This window comes from Macaca fascicularis, chromosome 2 (assembly GCF_037993035.2).
Source record: "Macaca fascicularis isolate 582-1 chromosome 2, T2T-MFA8v1.1".
Lineage (NCBI taxonomy): Eukaryota > Metazoa > Chordata > Mammalia > Primates > Cercopithecidae > Macaca > Macaca fascicularis.
The window spans coordinates 39,081,950-39,090,950 of record NC_088376.1 but is presented as its reverse complement, the minus strand read 5'-3'; positions in this window follow the sequence as shown (position 1 = coordinate 39,090,950).

Genomic DNA, 9,001 nt, shown 5'->3' with positions numbered 1-9,001 from the left:
AGTATCTTTGCATAGTGGGCTCCCCCACTTATAGTATCGAGTGGGAACATCAAATTGGCAGAGACAAAGTAACGTGCTCACACCCCAGCATAAGAAAGATTTTAGAAAAGGACAGATGATCTCTATACTACTCAGAATAATGCTAGAAACTGTAACAAACCCCAAGGTTTAAGTTACTTAACATAATAGAAGCTTCTTGTTCACCCTGACATTCTAGTGTAGCTATTCTTCCACATGGTGGGCAGCTTTCCCCCATGCGGTGATTTAAGGACCCAGGCTGCTTCTGTCTTGTGGGTTCATCATCCCTAGAGTTTTCTGTATTCAACTGGAGAATGGGGAAGAAGACAAGTGGAAGGCAAGCCCTGTTTATTAAAGACCCCACCTCCTCCTGGACGCAAGAGCAAGGATGACAATGTACTCCCTGTCTCACCAGCCACTTTCCAGTAGCAACTCCACACAGCAGAAGAAGGATCACAGATTTTTAGTTGACAGTTATCTATGTATGCCACACCCTCTACTGGGCCAATGTATATGGGAAAATGTATGAAGTGGGGCAAGGTACTGAGGATTAAAGAACCCTGGAAAAGTGGAGAACGGTTTTGAGTAGCTGATTTGGGGAATAGAAAAAGAGATAGTACACTGGGAAGTTTAAGTGTAAAATATCAATTCTGGGCCACAGGGTTGTCTGAACAGCACAGTGCTTGTGACAACTTCTTTCCTAGGATGGTTGAACTCAGCTCCTTTTATGTATAGCACTGCATGACATGTAGGGGTTGGCCAGGGTGATATAATGGTGATTATCTCCAGGAGTCTTCTAAATGAATGGGGAAGATGTATACATAGAAAGATTTTATTTTCTAGGCAGCATTTGGGAAGTGTCAAGTAAGTGGTCGGGGGAAGTGCTCTAACAGTTCAAAGTAGGAGGTTATCACTGACACGTGGGGGCTTAGGGCAGGTGCTTAGTCCAGGTCTGCCAAGAAGCCGATGCCAAGACAGGATTACATGTGGGAGAAATTTATTAGGGAAATGCCTGTGAGAAAAAATGGTGAGGGAGCCAGGGAAGTCTGGGAGAGCTTTGGGCTATGTAAATAGTGTAAATTAAATCTGACCCTGAGTGAGAGAGAGAGAGGGAAACATGGAAGGCAGGTTGAATGGAAGCCTCTTAGACTGCAGAGCAGACCAAGGAAAGTTGAGCATCAGGAAGTCTTTGAGCAAAGTCACCCACCAGATGAGCCTTATCTCCCAGGAATGGACCTGCCACACAGTCACGGGCTGGGAGCAGTCTTCAAGAAGCACGGCCTCATACTACAGTCAGCCATGGATTGCAGAGGGTCCCAGCTGGGGCCCTTGGTGGTTTAGATTCCTTGCATTTAAAGACCTAAGAGGTGAATTCTTTTTTTTTATTTTTTGATACAGAGTCTCGCTCTGTCGCCCAGGCTGGAGTGCAGTGGCGTGATCTCAGCTCACTGCAAGCTCCGCCTCCTGGGTTCATGCCATTCTCCTGCCTCAGCCTCCCGAGTAGCTGGCACTACAGGTGCCCACCACCATGCCTGGTGGTTTTTTTTTTTTTTTTTTGTATTTTTAGTAGAGATGGGGTTTCACCGTGTTAGCCAGGATGGTCTCGATCTCCTGACCTCATGATCCACCTGCCTCGGCCTCCCAAAGTGCTAGGATTACAGGCATGAGCCACCACACCCGGCCGAGAGGTGAATTCTTATGGCCACCACAGTCTACCATTTGCACCACACAGATCTACTTTTTCCCTCAGGTTTAGGGAGCAGCTAGCTCCTTTATGGTTTCTGTGGACCTTTATTCCTGAGAGCTATAACCCAAAAAGCATCTGAAACAGGTCTTGATCAATTTAGAGGTTTATTTTGCCAAGGATTCACCAAGGATAAAGAGACATAAGTCACAAGAGACAAGGAAAAAGAGACACAGGTCTGTGGCCTGTGCTTTTTCCAAAGAGTGTTTTGAAAGTCTTCAATATTTAAAGGGGAAAGAGTGGCAGGAGGGGAAGGATAAGAGAAAAAAAAGGGAGTGTAGGTAGTGAGGTAAGGGGTCACATTCTTGTAAGGCTCACCAAATCCACATTTTACATGTGAAAAGAGAAGACTGAGGGGAAACGTTCATTATGCAGGGCTCAGTAGATCTACATTTTACATAAGATAAAGTAAGTCTGTGAAGTTACACCTCTCTATCTAGGAACAAAAGGAAGGTAGTTTTTGCATGACTCAGTTCCCAAGTTTTTCCCTTTGACATAATGAATTTGGGGTCCCAAGATTTTATTTTCCTTCCACAGGGGAAACTCAGATGAGGGAAAGTAGTGGAAAGAACTGCAACCTCTGTCGCTGCAATCAATCTTGTTCTCTCCTTCCTGCACTATTCATCCTTCAATCCCCTCACCTTGGCAGATCTTGGTGACTTACCTGGTGAAGGGACTCAAACTTTCATTCTGGAAGTATCTGAACCAGAAAGTTATCTATACCTTTCTCAAGCCAGTGTTACTTCATATTCAGTTTACAACAGAGCAAGAGAGTACCAGGAGGCACTTAAGTGGGTCTCCTAGGTTCCACATGTATTCTTCTTTGTCCCTGTTGTGTAAAAGCAGCCCTCTACCGAGCAGGGTCAATGACTCCTGCCAGGATGGTGACTCCTGTTTTTGCCCACTGCTTCCTGGACAGAAGGAGTCCAAAGTGCCCTGGCAGCAGCTGTAGATTGTGGTTCAATAGAATCTTTTTTTTTTCTTTTCTTTTTTTTTTTCTTTTTTTTGAGACACTCTGTCACCCAGGCTGGAGTGCAGTAGTGCAATCACAGCTCACCACAGCCTCAACCTCCTGGGTTCAAGTGGTCCTCCCACCTCAGCCTCCAAAGTTGCTGGAACTACAGGCACCACACCTGGCTAATTTTTGTTTTTTGGGTTTTTTTTTTTTTTTTTTTTGAGACGGAGTCTCACTCTGTCGCCCAGGCTGGAGTGCAGTGGCGCAATCACAGCTCACTGCAACCTCCATCTACCAGGTTCAAGTGATTCTCCTGCCTCAGCCTCCTGAGTAGCTGGAATTACAGGTGTGCACCACCATGCCTGGGTAATTTTTGCATTTTTAGTAGAGATGGATTTCACCATGTTGGTCAGGCTGGTTTCAAACTCCTGACCTCATGATCCACCCACTTTGGCCCCCCAAAGTGCTGGGATTACAGGCATGAGCCACCACGCCCGGCCAGTTTTTGTATTTTTTGTAGAGACAGGGTTTCACCATGTTGCCCAGGCTGGTGTCAAACTCCTGACCTCAAGCCATCAGCCTGCCTCAGCCTTCCAAAGTGCTGGGACTATAGGCATGAGCCACCATGCCTGGCCTCAATGGGACTTTTGATGTATCCTTGGTAAGAGTATACCCTGTTTGGGGACCAGGACCTCTAACCCTGCAGGATCAAGAGTTGCGGGGACAAGAAGCAACTTGTCCCCAGTGGGACATTGTCCCCAGTGGGACATTGAGTGTAAGTGGGGTCACCCCTGCTTCTATCCTTTGCTTTCCAGACCCATGTATTCTTCCTATTGAAGACATGGCACCATAGAGAGGGCTCGGATTTAATACATACACTGTGTCCTGAAGGATGGCACCCCACCCATCCAGACTGCTGCCTCCCTACTGATACTTCAGCACTGTTAGAAGGCAATTCCAGACCTGCTTTGGCAGAGCATTCTCATGTCTCAGCAGCTCTGCTACTCTAACAATTAGGTATTCAGCCTGCCACTCAGCAATGCATACCCCTCCTCTGCCAGAGATAAGGGTCTCTTTATAGGCTATCCCAAAGGCCCTATGGCTTTCCCACTTCACTAAAAACTGCTTGTTAACTGCCCTCAGTCTCTCATTATTTCTCAACAGGGCATCAATACAACTTAGTAGTAACCACCTAACTTTACTCTCTCTGTAGAAATTGTCCTCCCTGTCTCCCTTGTTTTTGAATAACTGCATCATCACATCTGCCAGGGCATTACCCTCCACTGAAACATATTCCCAGGTAAACACTAGTGAAGTCTTTGGCAGTTGAGCTACCACCTTATGGCAGGGACTGTCTGTGCCCCACCTATTAACCAGCATGGCATCCTTTTTGCCTGCTGGGCAGTGGATGAGCTAATCCAAATTCCCATCCTACCACCTATTTTCTTGGACCACTCCTGGTACTACTTATGTTAGTCTAGGACCCTGAGGATTAACTGTGTAAGAAATTTATTAGAGGAAATGCCTGTAAGATAAAATGGGGGGTGGTGGCCAGGTGCGGTGGCTCACGCCTATAATCACAGCACTTCGAGAGGCCGAGGCAGGTGGATCACCTGAGGTCAGGAGTTCAAGACCAACCTGGCCAACATGGTGAAACCCCATCTCTACTAAAAAATGCAAAAATTAGCTGGGCGTGGTGGTGGGCACCTGTAATCCCAGCTACTCAAGAGGCTGCAGCAGGGAGAATCACTTGAACCTGGGAGGTGGAGGTTGCAGTGAGCCCAGATTGCGCCACAGCACTCCAGCCTGGGCGACAGAGCAAGACTCCATCTCAAAAAAAAAAAAAAAGATAAAATGGGGGGACAAATAGGCAAATAGGGGAGGCAGGGAAAGACATCACACTGCAATGCAAGTCTGACCCAGAGTGAAGGAAGAAAGATTGGATTGAAGAATTTTATACCCCATTGCAGTTCTAAGGAAAGTTTGAAAAGGCAGTTTGGGATTTCTCAAGTCAGTTGCCTGTCAGAGGAACCTGGCATCTCTCTGGAATGGGTGCCTTAGTATCTCTGCCACGTGCAGTCATTGACTGGAAGCATCCTGTGGGAAGCAGAGCCTTGGTGCAAACACAGTGATCAATTTCAGAGGCCAGTAGCTGGAGCTCTCAGTCAATAATGTTCTCTACGATTAGAGATCTGAGAGGTACATTCTCAAGGCCACCACAGCAATCTTCACGGATGAGGCATGGAAGAAGTGAAAGAGGGACAGGACCTAGAAAAACAGTAGAATTTAGATAAGTGGTGATGGACAAAAAATATATCCAATGGTGATATGTAGGCAGAGTGCAATATGTGTTCTAGGTAAAATAAACAGGGCACCTTATCTGAAGGGCACCTTATTAAAGGGCTAATTTTAGAGGTGATATGGGAAAAAATGTTAGAAAAGTAGGTAAAGATAGAATTGTGGGACTTGAATGCCAATATGAGAAATTTAGACTCTATCCTGTAGGCATTGGGAAGCCATGGACATATTAAGTCTACATTTTACCTAATCGCTCAGTGGCATTGAATACTATTGACTACTCTCTCCTTTTCTATTTTTATTTTTAGAGACAGGGTCTTGCTGTGTTGCCCAGGCTGGAGTGTAGTAGCATGATCATGGCCTACTGCAGCCTCGACCTCCCAGGCTCAAGTGATCCTCCCACTTCAGGCTCCCAAGTAGCTGGGACCACGGGTTTGTGCTACCATGCCCTGCTAAATTTTTTATTTTTATTTGTTTATTTTTTTGGTAGAGACAGGGTCTCGCCATGTTGCCCAGGCTAGTCTCAAACTTCTGGGCTCAAGCAATCCTGCCACTTTGGCCTCCCAAAGTACTGGGATTATAGATGTGAGCCCCCACACCTGGCTTCTTTTTCAGTTCCTCCTTCGTAAAACATTATCTTGGCTTCTTTGACATAACACACTCCAACTTTTCACACTCCAACTTTTCCTCCTATGTCTTTGGCTACTCATTCTTAGTCTCCTTTGTTCAGTTCCTCATGACTTGAAAGTGGATGACTTGCCCAGGGGAGATTATAAACAAAGAAGAGCAGAAATAAATAATAAACTAATTAATCCGTCCAGGCAAATATTTCATGATTATGTCACTCACAAACCTAAACCCCTTTTTAAAACTTTTTTTGAGACAAGGTCTCCCTCTGTTACCCAGGCTGGAGTACAGTGGCATGAACATGGCTCACTGCAGTCTCGACCTACTGGGCTTAAGGGATCTTCCTGCCTCAACCTCTGGAGTAGCTAGGACCACAGCCGTGCAACACCATGCCAAGCTAATTTCTCTGATTTTCAAATAGAAACTCTTTAGCCACTTCTCAATGTTCATATGCCAAAGACAAAGTTTTGTTTTTTTTTTTTTTGAGACGGAGTCTCACTCTGTCTCCCAAGCTGGAGTGCTGCGGCACAATCTCAGCTCACTGCAACCTCCACCGCCCGGGTTCAAGCAATTCTCCCTTCTCAGCCTCCCAAGTAGCTAGGACTACAGGCACAAGGTGCCACACCCGGCTAATCTTTGTATTTTTAGTAGAGATGGGGTTTCACTATATTGGTTAGGCAGGTCTCAAACTCCTGACCTCAGGTAATCCACCCACCTCAGCCTTCCAAAGTGCTAGGATTACAGGCCTGAGCCACCACGCCCAGGCAAGATTCTTAACATAGCCCATAAGACCCTACATGGCCTAGACCCTACCTATCTCTATAATTCATCCAGTATTATCCCTCAGTCTCTCTGCTCTAGTCACACTGGTCTTCTGTCTCCTGTCAACTCCTCAAATGCACATGTTCTCTACTTCTGCAGGGTCTTTGCCTTCATTGGTTGGAAGGTTCATCTCTCAGTAATGTCTACTCTTCAGAATGTCTACTCATCCTTCATATCTCAGCCTTACACTTTCTTAGAGAAGCCTTCCCTGACTTCTTCAACTAAATCAAATCTTTCTAAGTGTCCTAGCACCATTCTCCTTTTATTAGTAACAGTTATCAAAGTTGTAACTTTATATTTATTTGTGTGAATATTTGATGGTCAATCTTGTCATTGTCTTCAATTAGACTGTAAGGTACATGATGGCAAGGACTCCAAAATAAGTATTATCTTCATTTTTCTTGTATCACGTTGGATCTCTAGTTTCTAGCACTTAGGACTGTGACTGAAACATACTTATCATAGTAGCTGAAATAACTACTGCATGAATGAATGAATGAACAGTAGCTCTTGAGCAGAGGATGGTGGTGATGTCTGTGCAAAATGATTCTTAGTTTAATAAGTCAATACTGAATAAGAGGAATTACAGGTCTGGGAGCTATATTAGGAGATCTGCTTTAAAAGTCTACTACAGGCCGGGCGCGGTGGCTCAAGCCTGTAATCCCAGCACTTTGGGAGGCCGAGATGGGCGGATCACGAGGTCAGGAGATCGAGACCATCCTGGCTAACACGGTGAAACCCCGTCTCTACTAAAAACTACAAAAAAAAAATTAGCCGGGCGAGGTGGCAGGCGCCTGTAGTCCCAGCTACTCAGGAGGCTGAGGCAGGAGAATGGCGTGAACCCGGGTGGCGGAGCTTGCAGTGAGCTGAGATCCGGCCACTGCACTCCAGCCCAGGTGACAGAGCGAGACTCTGTCTCAAAAAAAAAAAAAAAAAAAAAAAAAAAAAAGTCTACTACAGCATTTAGTCTAAAAAACAAAACAAAAAGTCTACTGTAAGTCTGAGGTGAAGAAGGTATATTAGGAAAAAAACTAAGTTGCTGTATAAAAGAATGGCTAAATACAATGGCCTGGCCAGGCACAATGGCTCACACCTGTAATCCCAGCATTGTGGGAGGCAAAGGCAGTCAGATCACTTGAGGCCAGGAGTTCGAGACCACACTGACCAACATGGTGAAACACCATCTCTACTAAAAATACAAAAATTATCTGGGCATGGTGACACACACCTGTAATCCCAGCTACTCAGGAGGCTGAGGCACAAGAATCGCTTGAACCCAGGAGACAGAGGTTGGAGTGAGGCAAGATCACGCCACTGCTCTCCAGCCTGGGTGACAGAGAGAGACTCTGTCTCAAAAAAATAAATAAAAATACATAAATACAGTGGTCTAAATAAAACAGAAGTTTATTTCCTTCCATGGATGTCATCAAAGTTTAAGTGCAATAGTATTCACCATACTGTTTTTTTTGGCTTTTTTTTTTTTTTTTTTTTGGAAACGAAGTTTCGCTCTTGTCGCCCAGGCTGGAGTGCAATGGCATGATCTCGGCTCACCACAACCTCCACCTCTCAGATTCAAGTGATTCTCCTGCCTCAGCCTCCCGAGTAGCAGGGATTACAGGCATGTGCCACCAGGCCCGGCTAATTTTTTTGTATTTTTAGTAGAGACGGGTTTCTCCATGTTGGTCAGGGTGGTCTCGAACTCCCAACTTCAGGTGATCTGCCTGCCTTGACCTCCTAAAGTGCTGGGATTACAGGCATGAGCCACTGCACCCGACTTCACTGTAGTGTTTTTAAAGAGTGAAAAAGTAATAGCCTCAGTGTCCAACAATAGCAGTATAGTTAAGTACATTGTGATACTGCTATTCAATGGAATAGCATCAGCTGTTAAAAAGTCATATGGTAGACCCAGCGTGGTGGCTCACACCTGTAATGCCAGCACTTTGGGAGGCTGCTCTACTAAAAATACAAAAAAAAAAAAAAATTAGCTGGGCATGGTGGCAGGCGCTTGTAGTCCCAGCTACTCGGGAGGCTGAGGCAGGAGAATGGCATGAACCTGGGAGGTGGAGCCTGCAACGAGCCGAGATTGCGCCACTGCACCCCAGCCTGGGCGACAGAGTGAGACTCTGTCTCAAAACAACAACAACGACGACAACAAAAATATGGTAGAACAGTGGTTCTCAAACTTCTGTGTACATTAGAATTACCTAGAGGGCTTGTTAAAGCACAATTTGGTGGGCTCTCTCCCAGAGTTTCTGATTCAGTGGGTCTGGGTGATGTCCAGGAATTTGCATTTACAAGCTCCTAGGTGATGCTGATGCCACTGGGACCACAATTTGAGAACTGTCAGGCCTCTGAGCCCAAGCTAAGCCATCATATCCCCTGTGACCTGCACGTATACATCCAGATGGCCTGAAGCAACTGAAGATCCACAAAAGAAGTGAAAATAGCCTTAACCGATGACATTCTACCATTGTGATTTGTTTCTGCCTCACCCTAACTGATCAATGTACTTTGTAATCTCCCCCACCCTTAAGAAG